Source organism: Schistocerca nitens, chromosome 10 (assembly GCF_023898315.1).
Source record: "Schistocerca nitens isolate TAMUIC-IGC-003100 chromosome 10, iqSchNite1.1, whole genome shotgun sequence".
Classification (NCBI taxonomy): domain Eukaryota; kingdom Metazoa; phylum Arthropoda; class Insecta; order Orthoptera; family Acrididae; genus Schistocerca; species Schistocerca nitens.
This window is the reverse complement of record NC_064623.1, coordinates 98,472,336-98,486,732: the sequence shown is the minus strand read 5'-3', so window position 1 is coordinate 98,486,732 and position 14,397 is coordinate 98,472,336. Positions and strand designations below refer to the sequence as shown.

At 43.5% G+C, this 14,397-nt stretch overlaps 1 protein-coding gene across 6 annotated transcripts in view; it reads right to left on the bottom strand.

Annotated features, from left to right (window-relative positions):
- Window positions 1-14,397, bottom strand: part of LOC126210526 (pyruvate carboxylase, mitochondrial) — a 408,145-nt gene that overhangs the window by 162,907 nt on the left and 230,841 nt on the right. For all 6 annotated transcript variants that reach the window (XM_049939771.1, XM_049939775.1, XM_049939774.1 and 3 more), the window contains one exon: window positions 12,438-12,509. The gene's annotated coding sequence lies outside the window, so the exon portion shown is untranslated. The remainder of the gene's footprint in view (window positions 1-12,437; window positions 12,510-14,397) is intronic.

Here is a 14,397-nt window from a genome sequence, read left to right as displayed (position 1 = left end):
CCTCTGCTGAGCAACATTTGTCCACCCGCACTCCACAGAAGCGAGGTCTTGCTTAGGGGGTGCCGCAAGCTACAGGAGAACGAATTATTCATACATGAAGACATACCAAGTCCACCGAAATAGACTCCATTCAAGAAACCCACCACTAAGGCAAGCAGAACAGCTAGATGCCAGTAATACCGGGATGAGAGATCTGAGGGATCAGAACAGTCACTGAAGAGCGTGAGTGATTCCGAAAGTAACTGTGATGCTGCTGGCACAGAACTCGACAGTAACCCATGTGTCAAATTGAACAGACCTCGCACTGGACACGGTGGGCAGACACTCTTTACAAACGGGATGTTGCAGAGTCTCCGCTTCGTGAATGTGGGGCTCCGAAACAGGCAGTCATCACATTAGAGATGACTGCCACTTGCGTTCCTATGAGGGGAGCTAGAGCGACCTCATGAAAGTTGATGATACAGCTCTTACATGGATTAGGAACTTATATATTGACATTTAGTTAGTTTTATATGTAGTTTTTTATTTTGGTAATTTCCTTACACACACTATGTGATCAAAAATATCCGGACACATGGCTGAAAATGACTTACAAGTTCGTGGCACACTCCAGCGGTAATGCTGGAATTCAAAATGGTGTTGGCCCAGCTTCCACTCTCGCAGGCATACGTTCAATCAGGTGCTGGAAGGTTTCTTGGGGAATGTCAGTCTATTCTTCACGGAGTGCTGCACTGAGGAGAGGTTTCAATGTCGGTCGGTGACGCCTGGCACGAAGTCGGCGTTCCAAAACGTCCCAAAAGAGTTCTGTAGGATTCAGGTCAGCACTCTGTGCAGGGCAGTCCATTACAGGGATGTTATTGTCGTGTAACCACTCCGCCACAGGCCGTGCATTATCAACAGATGCTCGATCGTGTTGAGACGCAATCGCCATCGCCATCCCCAAAGTGCTCTTCAACAGTGGGAAGCAACAAGGTGCTTAAAACATCAATGTAGGCCTGTGCTGTGATAGTGCCACGCGAAACAACAAGGGGTGCAAGCCCCCTCCATGAAAAACACAACCACACCATAACACTATACCCACACCCTGCCATCGGATCGCCACATTGTGTACCGTGACTCGTCATTCCACGCAACGTTTTTCCACTGTTCAATCGTCCAATGTTTATGCTCCTTACACCAAGCGCGTCGCCGTTTGGCTTCTACCGGCGTGATGTGTGGCTTATGAGCAGCCGCTCGACAATGAAATCCAAGTTTTCTCACCTACCGCCAAACTGTCGTAGTACTTGCAGTGGAGCCTGATGCAGTTTGGAATTACTGTGTGATGGTCTGGATAGATGTCTGCCTATTACACATTACGACCCTCTTCAACAGCCGCCGTTCCCCGTCATTAAGCCGGCCGCTGTGGCAGAGTGGTTCTAGGCGCTTCAGTTCGGAACCGCGCTGCTGCTGCGTTCGCAGGTTCGAATCCTGCCTCGGGCATGGATGTGTGTGATGCCCTTAGGTTAGTTAGGTTCAAGTAGTTCTAAGTCTATGGGACTGATGACCTCAGATGTTAAGTCCCATAGTGCTTGGAGCCATTCTCCGTCAGTCAATAGACGAGGTCGGCCTGTACGCTTTTGTACTGTACGTGTCCCTTCAAGTTTCCACTTCACTATCATGTCGGAAACTGAACCTAGGGATGTTTGGGAGTGTGGAAATCTCGCGTACAGACGTATGACAAAAGTGACACCCTATCACATGACCACGTACGAAGTCCGTGAGTTTCGCGGTGGGCCCCATTCAGCTCTCTCACGATGTCTATTGACCACTGTGGTCGCTGATATGGAGTACCTGGCAGCACAATGCACCTTACTTGAAAAACATACGTTTTTTGGGGGCGTCCGGATACTTTAGATCACATGGTGTACGTATACTAATGTTATATACTTGTATTTTTAAACTGCATTTGACCCAATCGAATAAATAAATAAAAATAAAATGTTCGTATTTTAGCTTTAGTAGACCTGACCTGAAAATTAACTTCGCAGGTCGAAACTAAGCTTAATGAACGGAGCGGTCACTGAATTACAATAAATTTATAAAATTTTCGTTGCAAGACGGCGTTGTGCGTCCGATACGCACAAAACCGTTATCCCTAATGGCAATTGAGTAGTAAATCGGTAGTCTTGCGTCACACCCTGTACTTTCTGCAGAGCAAACGGTACCGACGGGACTAGGGTAATGCTTGAGTCATCTTTTTGTGCTGTCCCTGTGAAGCGAAAGCGCTTCAGAACGGCAAGCAACGTCACGTAGTTGCCGTCTGTGCCAAAACTTTGGCAATCAGGCGTCTCGCGTTTCTGGCACGGAACAAGCTCTCAGCAGTTCTGAAACTGGACGCCTTGTCTGAAGCTACTCGTAAGTTCCCCGTCAACGTCGCTTACAGTAGGTTGACAATGTGGCTTTTTTCTCCTTTTTTGTTACGAGTCTTTAGTCTTTCGGTGGGTTACATTTCCTGTCTCGTGCTAATCTCTACGTAACTGCTACACCGAACACGGTGAAACCGAACTTCACCGACAATATTTCGGAATACGATCAGGACCATTTTCTGGGTAGCATCCGCTAGCTCTTTACAAACTGCATTTTGTTTCATTCCTTAGCTCCTTTTATCTTTGTATCTTAGGGTTGCCATCCGTCCCGATATATTGGGACCGTCATTGTTAAGGTCGTGCTTGTCCCAACACCCCATTGGAACCAATTTTCTCCGGATTTTGCAAAATACTGATGCGAGCTTGGCTCAAGAGCTGAAGATCTGTTAACGCAACATGTAAATGTAGCCTTAGTTTGATCCATGTCGGCAAGTTTATGTTGACAAGGTCGTCTCACAGATGGTGTTGCATGTATCGACGATGTAAGCACGTTCTAGACCTGGCGCCATCATTCGAAAAAACTACGAGACTTCTCCATAGCGCGACGCTGGAACTCTAAGCAGCGCTACGCGGAAGAAACGGGCACTTATTTTAACAGCGGTCTCATAAGACGATTCTTTCTAAACGTAATACGAACAACGGGTGCAAGTTAATAATGTTTGACGTGTTTGCTGCGGGTATATGGGGTATGAAGTGTATAGTGACGTGTCGAAATGTGTGAAATTTTATGGGGCTTAACTGCTAAGGTCAACAGTCCCTAAGCTTACACACTACTTAACCTAAATTATCCTAATGACAAACACACACACCCATGCCCGAAGGAGGACTCGAACCTCCGCCGGGACCAGCCGCACAGTCCATGGCTGCAGCGCCTGAGACCGCTCGGCTAATCAGGCGCGGCGTTTAGTGACGTGTGGTTGTGACTAAAGTTACTGTCGACTGTTTACCATCTAAGAAACTTACCGAATGCCTACGGCTGGAAAGAGAAAGTGTCACTTTACGGATAATTACACGAAAGAGCGGTCTTTTGTCAAGGACGGATGTACGGATGAGGAAGCGCTGTGTAGATTTGTAGTAACTGTTTGGAGTCAGTAACTTACGGAGATAAGACAGATATGAGGCATCACATTTCTACCAAGAATCATACAAAAAGATTCGCAGTAGCATCTATATCGAAGCCTGTTTCTACATTTATGATTATAGAAGACTGCCAGGAAGAATTTCTCGTAGTTGAAGAACTAAGAACAGTTTATAAAGTTGTCTAGCAACTGTACCGTTAAACTAAATACCGCAATGTATCCTGACTGCAAAATCGCTGCAAAGGAGTCTACAGCCAGGACCAAAGCTGCAGCGATTATTAAGAATATTCTCGCAACACACGCCGTGTCCGAATGCATAAATCAATTGCGAGATGGTTCATTTCACAGTATGGACATCGACGCATCGCACCACAAGGCTGAAAAGACGTTACCTTTAGTTGTTCAGTACTGTACTGAAACTGACTGAATCGAACAGGGGCTGCTTAAGTTTGATTCGCTGAATAACGAAACATCGGAGACAATTCCAGTTTTGTATAGCTAATTTAATGCAACTGCTTATTAGCCAAATTAATCGCTTTTTCTGGTGACAACAGCAATACCAACTTCGGAGAGCTTCAACACGGCCAGCCGAATGAGTTTCACGAAATTAATAAAGAACTAGGAAAAATGTAGAAGAAATTCGATTATCCACAAGGACTTTATCAGCCACTGTAGTCTTAACTGTTGACATTGAAATAATCATTAAAATATTTATTTTTCAATATACACGGTAAGGACAGAGAAACTGGAAGAGTTCTGCTTATACGTTGACGTCAATCATTAGAGAAAAACAAGACGGCTGTCGTTAATATCAGAAGTTGAAAGGATTCTTAAGTTCTGGATTCAGTTAAAACAATTTTTTGACGCAGAAGGCAGGCCACCTAAAATAATTTCAAATTTTTTCAGTAGTCCGATCAATGAAATTTACTTCATGTTCCAGCAGTCAAACTTGGCTCTGTTTGAAGAGAGCTCTAAAAAGCATGGGGAAGAATAAAGTCTCGATAATTGAAATAGGAGATATATCAATCAACTCTGAAAGAGTTATGAACGAAAGGAAAAAACTGTCAGTTTTATTGGCATGCAAACCAAGATGAATTTGAACAAATTAAAGAATGAGAACCCTAACCAAGAAATAATTAATTTGATTACGAAATTTGCGGAAGGACGATGGCTTTCTATGCCATAGCATTTGATTACTTAGAGAATTGTGCTATTTATTTTAATAAATATGAAATATTTGATAGGATGACGCTATCTGAAATCACAGACTGGGTGACGACTGAAATCTGTGTAGCAAGTACAAGCGGGACCGAGTCAGTGAAAAGAAAGTCAAAGTTGTCACGGTACCACATATGAACACGCATTAAGGGTAAAAAACCTAACTAAACATGATCTAAATGCCGAAAATACCTGTTTAAAATCAATTCCATTGACAAAAAGGTACGTCTCAACTGTGATGAACGAAAATAAGTGCTTAGTTGATTCGTTCATGTACCTACTGTCTTTATTGAAAGTCATTATTTCTTCTTTGTAGTCTATTTCTGAACATTGAAGTAGATTTTCTTTGATTTTTAAATGAATTTGAGAAACACTATTTAAGAGGCCAATATTAATTTACGGTGAACACTGAATAAATTCTCAACTGCGAAGATCGCTAAAATCTTTTATTCATATAGACCAGTTTCGGCAAATTCCCTGTGCCATCTTCGGATCTATGTTTACGTCACGATGTAAACACAGATCCGAAGATGGCAACACGGAATTGCCGTAACCGGTTATCTATACGTATAAAGGATCTCAACGATCTTGGCAGCTGAGAATTTATTCAGTGTTCATAATACCACATATCGCTCCCATGCTAACGATGTCAGAGTAGTAAGTTTATGTAAAGGCCTCCACTATTGGTAAGACTTTATTTATTGATAAAGATTGATTTTTCATAAATATCAGCCTTGCTTTTATTGATTCTTTAGCAACAGTTTAGGGAAAAACAGAAGTAAGTTAGTTTCAGATGGTTTTCATTTTTGCGTTTGAAAAATACCACGCGACGTTACTAACGTCAGTCCAAACAGCGAATGTAGTTAGGGGTTAATAATGAAGATCTGACCGATATGCACGTCTCGTCTGTGAGTTCTCTGATCGCAAAGGAAGAGCGGCATGAGGACGCTATGCTGAGCTCTTTAACACAGGGATGGCGGCCACCGCAGCACAGTAATTCTGCATCTGAGGATGGTTGCATTAGTCCAGCAGCACTGTTGTTAAAATATCAATATTTTCTTCCAAAAAATGATATACATCGGCGACGTCGTTTTCGTGTCGATTTCGAAGTGGCAGTATCTGGTGCGCATATTTTTATCTTATATTCTATTTTTTCGCTATTTCCAATAAATATTTGAAGTTGCTCTTCTGAAATTGTTGTAGACATTTTACTTTCACTGCGTGAAGGAGTCTTACTACTTTATGAGTTTTCATCACGTCCAATCTCTCTTGTTGACTGTGTGAAGGAAGTATAGCTGGCAGAAAGTAGTAGACCGACTGCACGGGGGGAACAATTAGAATGAGTGCAAAAACCATTTTTAACGCAACTAGTGTGCTATTTCTTCACATCGGCATTCTTCAAAAACAGTTTTTGACGCTGAATAGCAGAAATCTAAATGACAAGACTGGTCTTGGAGAAGTATGATGAAATCGAGCCTGCCCGGTCAACACCGACTCAAAGGAAGGCGCTTGTTCGTGACGTCACGTCAGCTAGGCACGGCGAACGCCAGGTCTCTTGCAGGCATAAAACTCATAATGGTGGTGTCTCCCTCTCTGACACAGGAAAATGTGAAACTATTGGCGGTAGTTGACCAACACACATTGTTCTGAGAGATTTCTGCAATCAATTGTGCAATTCATTACACTTCTTAACAAATAGTGTACTCCTGAACTTCAATTTCCACCTGCTTTAAGGATTGACATACAAAAATAACTTCATGGTCCAGCAGCAACAGAATTCGTGCTTCTTTACCTTATTTGTAAATCTGAGGAAGTTACGTTTGTACTGGGTTGCGTTTACAAGAAACTGTGAACATATTGGTGCTCTTCTTTAGGTATCTTGGTTGACTATGGGGTGAGGAGCACTGAATGTTAATGAAATATCTTGCGATTGTACAGTTTGGGGGAGGGGGTAGGGGACAGAAGAAGAGGCAAAAGAGAGATACTGGTTTTATCAAATAAATTTTTTTTATCTTATAAAGTTTCTCCTTTCAGTTGCAAGAGGGGAATATTTATTTTTTCTTATGTACATGTTTAAAAAAGTTTAAGCTCAGCAGTATTTTCGATGTATGAAGCTATTTTGTTTCCTGTTTAGAATTCCTTTCGTTGAAAACGACTGTAATATAATGACTGGCAACAGTTGGACTTTTACACATGTAAATTAGTTCACATTTCCAGTGACGATGTCAAACGAAAATAAATAAACAAATAAAAGAAACGAGTTAATTGTAAGGGGGTTGGGGTAAGTTTCGATAACAAAATGGATCAAGTAAATATAGTTACTTGAATGTAAAATTTCCGAAGCTTGCAATGGGGCAAAGCATCTTCTCATATTGATCCACGTTTCTTTCGACAGGATTCAGTAATACAGAACTATGATCTTCATTTGTAGCTTTACGATAGTAAGAAAATCTTTCATCTAAATAAAACTGCAGAATCCAAAACAATACCAAACATTTTGCCCAAAAATAAGAGATTTATAGTGATAAGCACGCCCAGGCGTTTCTGCCTGCAACACACCTGGCGTTCGCCGTGCCTAGCTGACGTGACGTCAGCAACAAGCGCCGAGGCCTTCCTTTGAGTCGGTGTTGGCCCGGTTGGCCGTGCTGTCTAACGCCAACTTCTACCGATGATTTTCCCCCATGGTGCTACAGCACCCTGACATTAACTGGCGAACGTTTTGGGGGTGTGTGCATCCACCCTTTTTACCGTCGTCTGTGTCTGCACTCTGGTATGTTTTAGTATATGGCAAATTCCCTACTAATAGCCGACTTTATCGCATAGGACTGGCCACCTCCCCACTCTGCCCTGACTGTCAGCTCGAAGACACCGACGAGAACGGTCTTACGTGCCCCCTGAAACGAAACGTATGGCTCCTCATCCAACGAATCGTGGGCTTTTACCTCAGTGCCCCGCCAACGACGGTAACACCGGATTTCCTGTTGTTGCCCCAGACATTTCACTACCCTCTTGCTAAGCACCATACCCTAATCTGGTTTCGAGGACAGGCTTTAGAATACCTCTTTCAGAGTGGTCCGCATACAGTCCTTGACTTCTGGTACAAAGTTGTGACCGCGCATAGCACCCTCACCCGAAAACCTTCTTACCGACAATCTTTTGCCGGTTATCTCCGCAGCGTCTTCCTCAAAGTTGGGGTGTGCCATGCCTACCTGTCACATGATGCAACACCTTTATCCACGTTCTCATGCATCGGAGAAAAAGGGAAGAAGACAAAATGTTATATTTTGTTGTATTTAATGTTTTTGTAATATTTTTTGTTTAACTAACAGCCATTTGTATATTTTTAAATGGTACCTTGAAGAACACTTGCATAGTGTGTATATATGTACTGTTTGTTCAATAAAGACTATTGGGAAAAAAAACGCACGGTTTACAGGCGTGGAAGGAGCGCCTGATCCCCGGCACGAATCCGCCCGGCGGATGTGTGTCGAGGTCCGATGAACCGGTCAGTCTGCGGATGGTTTTTAGGCGGTTTTCCAACTGCCTCGGCGAATGCGGGCTGGTTCCCCTTATTCCGCCTCAATTGCATTATGTCGGCGATTGCTGCGCAAAGAAGTTCTCCACGTACGCCTACACTACCATTACTCTACCACGCAAACATAAGGGTTACACTCGTCTGGTGTGAGACGTTCCCTGGGGGTGGTGGAGTGGGGGTGGTCCACCGGGGGCCGAACCTCACAATAACCCTGGGTTTCGTGTGGGTCAGCGGAGGGGTGAAGTGGACTGCGGTAGTCGTCGTGGGGTTGTGGACCACTGCGGATGCGGCGGGGACGGAGCCTCTCCGTCGTTACTAGGTCCCCGGTTAACATACAATACAATCTATACAATGATGAAATCGGCGCTCGGTGCAACCAACAGATACTGCACGTTTCACTTCACCACGCAATTTTGACGCTGCAACTGCTACGCCGCTGGCGTTTGCAGAAATGAAAAAACAAGGAAGTCGACATGAAGTGTTACAGATAAATCCGGTATGTGAAACCAAACGGCGGACCCATCGGACACCTTTTATTGTGCCACTTACATGCAGCAACCACTGTAAGCGAAGTGGTTATCGCCAAGCGTGAACGTGCATCGTTTTCATTTCAATTCTTGGTCTTAGAGGGATAAGCAGGGTGCTACCTTGTTGATGCACAGAATATCTAACAATATATCAGTACTTAAATACACAGCTGTTAAACTGGTAGTATATTTATAATATTTTTTTTTTGTCGGTGCGTCGATACTTTTTCCGTCGATATACCGGTGTATTTTTCGATACGTTAAGGGTCGACAAGCGTATTTTATTAATATCGATATATCAGTATCCCGAGGTTTTAAAAATATCAACAATCCTACTGTCTAACACAGCCAGTTCTGAAGACGTACCTCAACATCATGCAGACGGTTCACAGACACTCGTGCCATATGTAGACAGGTATTGCGGTAGGAGTAAGTATTAAAATCCATGGGGAAGAATAAAAACTTTGAGGTTCGCTGATGACATTGTAGTTCTGTCAGAGACAGCAAAGGGCTTGGAAGAGCAGTTTACGGAATGGACAGTGTCTTGAAAGGAGGATATAATATGAATATCAACAAAATCAAAACGAGGATAATGGAATGTAGTCGAATTAAGTCGGGTGATGCTGAGGGAATTAGATTAGGAAACGAGACACTTAAAGTAGTAAAGGAGTTTTGCTATTTGGGGAGGAAAATAACTGATGATGGTCGAAGGAGAGAGGATATAAAATGTAGAGTGGCAATGGCAAGCAAAGCGTTTCTTAAAAAGATAAATTTGTTAACATCGAGTATAGATTTAAGTATCAGGAAGTCGTTTCTGAAAGTATTTGTATGGAGTGTAGCCATGTATGGAAGTGAAACATGGACGATAAATAGTTTGGACAAGAAGAGAATAGAAGCTTTCGAAATGTGGTGCTACAGAAGAATGCTGAAGATTAGATGGGTAGATCACATAACTAATGAGGAGGTACTGAATAGGATTAGGGAGCAGAGGAGTTTGTGGCACAACTTGACAAGAAGAAGGGACAGGTTGGTAGGACATGTTCTGAGGCATCAGGGGATGACAAATTTAGTATTGGAGGGCAGCGTGGAGGGTAAAAATCGTAGAGGGAGACCAAGAGATGAATACACTAATCAGATTCAGAAGGACGTAGGTTGCAGTAAGTACTGGGAGATGAAGAAGCTTGCACAGGATAGAGTAGCATGGAGAGCTGCATCAAACCAGTCTCAGGACTGAAGACCACAACAAGAACAACATTGCGGTGGAAAAAAAAGGCGCCACGATACTGTCGCACGAGAGGTAACCCATGAGGACGCAGGATGTACCATTGTGCCGACAGAGTTCCTGAATCACTACCAGCCGTGACGAGGAGTCATGCCGATGGCACCCCACAGCGTATCACCAGCAGTAACACCGCTGGGCCTCCCCAGAACATGGGAAGAATGGCACTTCTCCACAGGCTGCCACTACTCGTATAGTCGCCGACGATCGTCTCTGGGGTAGTAAAGACCACGATCCATAGGTGAGGACAATGCGACCTCATCCCTCAGCACTCAATGCTTTCCGGTCACGGCAGCACTCCGAATCATGCAGCCGTTTACGTTGTGGTGTAAACAGCAGCCTACGTATGGAACGGTAATTCCAAAGTCCGGCTGCTGCTTTTATCCGACCGATGGTGCATTATGACAGAGAATATTCCAAGGAGTCCATTACTTGTTCTCCGATGGTAAGCGCATAAGCGAAGAGGTCATGGTGTCTTGTGCGCAATATAGTCATCTTCACAAGCAGTTGACTGGAATCTTGACGACGGGTCTGCCTGCCCTCACTATGCATCATGTAGAATGGCTCCTAGCGTCAACAATGACAATGTAGCGTGAATGACAGCTCGGATCTAGGATATTTCCGAAGGGGGCAAAAACTTCATAGTGGTGCCCCCCTCCTCACTCTTCTTCTTCTCCTCCTCCTCCTCCTCCTCCTCCCCCCCCCCACCCTGCTCAGTTCGTACAGCCCGTCCCCTTTTGCCTGCGGGACAGTTTTTTATTTTTAGATGCGACGGGGTTCCCTGGCACAGACACCAAAAAGCAACATACGGTTCGTTCAGAAATCAGTTTAGAATGTGTTCAAAAAAGGTGGTTCTCCCGCAGAATAGTCGAGGATAACATGCATAACGCCAACAACAAGAAGGGACAGGATGGCTCAAATGGCTCTGAGCACTATGAGACTTAACATCTATCCTCATCAGTCCCCTAGAACTTAGAACTACTTATACCTAACTAACCTAAGGACATCACACAACACCCAGTCATCACGAGGCAGAGAAAATCCCTGATCCCGCCGGGAATCGAACCCGGGAACCCGGGCGCGGGAAGCGAGAACGCTTTAGGGACAGGATGATAAGACATCAAGACACCAGGGAATAACTTCTAAGTTACTGGAGGGAGCTGTCGATGGTGTTAAACTGTGGAGGAAGAGAGAGACTGGAATAAATACAAGAAATAATTGAGGGCGTAGGTTCTAAATGCTACTCTCAAATGAAAACTTTGGCAGAGGAGAGAAAATCACAGCAGGCGGCGTCAAACAAAAAGTGGATTTACGATAACCTTCATGAAGTGCCTGCGGCAAGGCAGAGATCAATAGAGGTTCAGCCTCAATGTGTGGGTTGGAATCATCATCATCATCATCATCATCATCATCATCATCATCCATCTTTTCCTCATTGGCGCCTATGTATTTCCGCGACGTCTTACAGGATAAACTTGCCTTCAGTTTTTCAGACATGAACCGCTTCATTTACGTGATGAAGTACCTCTAGACATCCAACGAATATTACTTTTGAATACATTGCGGGAGTCAATAGTGATCAGTGTTACAAATATTTACTATCAAAACCAGTCTTTATCACTATTTATTACGATGACCGGTTTCGACCACTACTGTGGTCATCTTCAGACCAATGAGTAAGAATCTCCTTCTGGTGGTAAATCACTACTATGTGATTTACCACCAGAAGGAGGTTCTTACCCATTCGTCTGAAGATGACCACAGTAGTGGTCGAAACTGGTCACCGTAATAAATAAATTGTGATCAAGACTGGTTTTGATAGTAAAAATCCAACCCATGTCATTTATGCACGCCGGTGCTCCATCTCGCCTGCTACGGATAGATCGCCAGTATCTCGATAACCAGTTTCTAAGGACGTGGCCTTGTCGAGGGGGATCCTATGTGCAGATCGCCAGATTTGAATCCAATGGTTTTTTCCGTTTTTCCTTACGCGATGCTTAAAATCCTTGGTGCATCCAATTCCCGTACCCAGTGTCCTGAGAGAGGCTATCCAAAAGGGATTTGACATAATGCGGAATGCACCAGGCGTTTTCGATGACGTACGGAAAAGTCATGTATGGACGCAGGAAGACGTCACTTCAAGCTATTTCTGTAGATACAAGTGTGTCTGGTAAGTAAGAGTTTTGGGCCACGAATAATAAGTAATTCCATACGGCACTAACGAAGAATTGTCTGACACATTTCCATATGAACTTCTTGTAATGTTTTCATGTCACGAATAAATGCCTAAAGTTTGACGTATTTTTATACGTCTCATGTATGAACACTGCATTACTCCGTGTAGCACACAACACACTCACTTGCTGTTGTAACGGCCACTACGAGAGTACATACCTGCTGTGATGTGTGTGTGGCGATGTTCAACAACCGGTCCGACGAACGACGGAGATGCAGGACGCGCTGGATCTGTAACACAGGTAAACACACATCAGGGCAGTCGTTCAGGCGGAACTTAATTCACTAACTCATTCGATACATATAAAATGTATGATAACCAACGTTAACTACACTGACGGAGAAAAACATCCCAACACCAAGCAGTGCGAAACAGGAGTTGGTAGGCGTGTTTGTACAACTGAAAGATGACAACTCAAATTTCGAGCCAGTCGCGTAAGAGCAGAGCTAGTACACCGCTGTGAGGATGCAAATCAGGTTTGTTTCGAATGCGCGCTTTAACAGTCGACAGCGTTAGTTACCTTTGAGACTGCACGTGGTGAGCTGACGTTGTCGAGAATGCTTTTAAGGCGACAAAGACGCATTGATCAACACCTCAGTGTGTTTGAATAAGGTCGTTTAACATAGCTGAATGTTCCTCCTGCGATACTGCAGAAAGACTTGGCAGGAATGTGGTCACAGGACACGGGAAGGTACGGTCGCAAGACGACTGTGTCACTAACGAGAGGGAAGGCCATCGTGTTCGGCGTATGGCTGGAGCATCGCACTGCATCTGCAGCAGCAACTTGAGTGGCAGCTGGCACCGCAGTGACACAACGAAAGAAACAGGTTACTTCAAGGACGGCTCCTAACCAGACATCCTAAAGCGTTCATTCCATCGATATTTTATATTGGCAATACATCGATATCGAGATGGCAATATCGAGTGCCGATATTTTTATTTTAGATTGTATTTTTCGCAATTTCCGGTAAAGTTCTGAATTTTTTAAACTCAATTAGTGTGTCATCTTTTCACAACGGTAGCATCAAAAACAGTTGCTGAAAATTATGAAGAAAAATTTAAATGACAATATTGGTCTTTGCTGTGGGTGGAGACGTGCGAAGGGAAATGCGTAACTGGCGCTACTAACAGAAACTGGAACTTTAACTTCACCACGCAATTTTGACACTACAAATGCTACGTCGCTGTCGTTGGCAGAAATGAAAAAACAGGGAAGTCGACATGAACTGTTCCCGGACAAGTCCGAGCGACGTACCCATCGGGCATCGTTTATTTTCACACTTACAACCAGTTACCACAGCAAAGTTGTTATCGCCAGTCGTGAATGTGCATCTTTTTCCTTTCAATTCTCGCTCGAAGGGGTACAAGCAGGCAGCTAGCTTGTTGATATACGAAATATCTAATTATAAATCAAAACTTAAATATAGAGATTGGCGACTCCATGTTGTCTTGTGCACAACGACCAGATAACAGGTATACTTGAAAAAAGAGACAGCATTGGTCGTATATTTTTTATATACTATTGCAAAATCGATTTTCTGTCACTGAGCGACCATCTTCAGTGCTATATTGTATAACTTAAATTGGGATGCACTGTTGTCACTATGCTTACGGCGATCACATAGACCCTACACATAGAGTCTATGTGATCGCCGTAAGCATAGTGACAACAGTGCATCCCAATTTAAGTTATACAATATAGCACTGAAGATGGTCACTCAGTGACAGAAAATCGATTTTGCAATAGTATAAAAAAAATATACGACCAATGCTGTCTCTTTTTTCAAGTATTCAAATTAAATATAGAGCTCTAAAACTGGCAGTATATTTACAATGTACAGCCGATATTTTTAGAGGCCGGTACGTCGATATTTTTTTTGGTCGATATGGGGTGCTTCTTTCGAGTATCGAGGGCCGATCATATCTTTATAAATATCGATATACAGGATTCCGAATATTTTTAAAAGTATCAACACTCCTAGCACGAAGTGTGACTTTGAGAAAAGCGCACTGTCGTACTATCTGCCGAATAGAGTGTCACTAAGAGTAAAAGGAATGTATACTCACTCAAGCGACAATGGGAAGGCAACAACAGTGTGAATACTGAAAATTTTCGTA